Below are 1,775 nucleotides of genomic sequence, written 5' to 3' on the forward strand. Positions count from 1 at the left end.
GCCTAAATGCAACACTAAGCAACAGTATCAATGCACATTTCCTAATTTACCCAAGTATAAATGCTGTTAGGTAGTGCTCATACACTAATGCACATCGTTGCCCTGATGTGCTTTCCGGTTTTTCAAACAAAAGACCGTAACAATAGAACCAAACAAAATGTACTAGCGGAGCACAACAATTTTTTTCTCTTTCTTTCTTTCTTTTTTCAAGTATTGATAATCAAAAAGTCAAATATGACTATATAATTAGTAAATTGTGATAGACTGTCCACAATCTAGGTTCAATCGAAAGATGTGCGATACTTGAACAGTCTCTGCTGGGCCCAGAGTCAGATCCTTAAAGTCCTTCCAGGAGACACTATCTTGTAGCGGGTGACGATCAGGTTACCTTGAGACTCATTTGACAGACTCCTAGTGAGTGTGCAATCCTTCCTGCTTGCTCAGTTTCCTTGTTGCAAAATCAGGATCTTCACTCCCTGGAACCATTCTCATTAAAAACACCACAGTTGCCGGACAAATAAGGAATATGATCGATGTCAGTCATCCAGACATAAGTCCGGAAAGGCTTAGTATAAGTTCCCGTAGCATGACATCACTCTACCCATCTATTTTGCTATGCATTTTCAGGGACAGTTATTTCAAACCCATAGCTTGACACTTCTGTATGTAAACCATTAATCCCAAATATCTCATGTTAGAAGTGGGGTCTCTAATTGGAAGTAGTTTGCACCCTGTCCAAGTAGGGACCCTCACTCTAGTCAGGGTAAGGCAGCCATACAGTTATGATAACCCCTCTGCACCTCCTTGGTAGCTTGGCATGAGCAGTCAGTCTTATCTCAGAGGCAAAGTGCAGAAGTATTTGTACAAACACACAGCAACACAGTGAAAACACTATGGGGGTGATTCTAACCCTGGCGGTCGGTGATAAAGCGGCGGCCAACCCGCCAACAGGCCAGCGGTCCAAAAAATTGAATTCTGACCCTGGCGGGAACCGCCAACTCAGCCCGCCACATTAACACTCCGACCGCCACGGCGGTACAAACAAACAGCGCGGCGGTCACCGCCAACAGACAGGCGGCAGACAATGTACCGCCCACACTATCACAACTCACCAATCCGCCACCTTTTCCGGGGCGGGAGCACCGCCGATAAAAACACGGCGGAAACAGACTACGAACGGGAAAACGCTCACCTCTACGCACTCCATGAGGAAGGAGGACAGCATGGAACCCGAATTAAACATCCTACCTGCTCTCGTCTACCTGCTCATCTACCACGAGTACGAACGGCGGCGCAGACGACAACGGTGAGTACTGCACCTACGACACAGGGGAGGGGGAGGAGGAAAGGTTACGGCACACACATATGCGACCCCCACCCCCCCCAAACTATGTACACACCAATGCAGAGCAACAAGTCACAGTGACACCACCCAAACCCCGTGAAAAATGCAAAGACATAATTAAATTGTGAATCAAAATTTATGTAAAAAATAGCCTCTGATAAGTCATGGTCAAATAGCAATAAATTTTTTTAAAAATCAATTCAATATTTAGTGCAATCGATAAACCGAGGCAATTAGTCCTGCACATTTAACGAAATTCCAAGTGTCCGTGGGCCAAAGTGTATCAACACAAGGGCAAAGCCCACACAGGAGACCTGAGTCCTTTGGAGAGAACACTGCAGGGGCATCTGATGACAAAACTACTGGCACCTCAGGGGGAAGGGAAGGGGGGGGCACCACAGCCACATGAGTCCACGACGCCAGATCCACG

The sequence above is a fragment of the Pleurodeles waltl genome, chromosome 12 (genome assembly GCF_031143425.1).
Source record: "Pleurodeles waltl isolate 20211129_DDA chromosome 12, aPleWal1.hap1.20221129, whole genome shotgun sequence".
Taxonomy (NCBI): Eukaryota; Metazoa; Chordata; class Amphibia; order Caudata; family Salamandridae; genus Pleurodeles; species Pleurodeles waltl.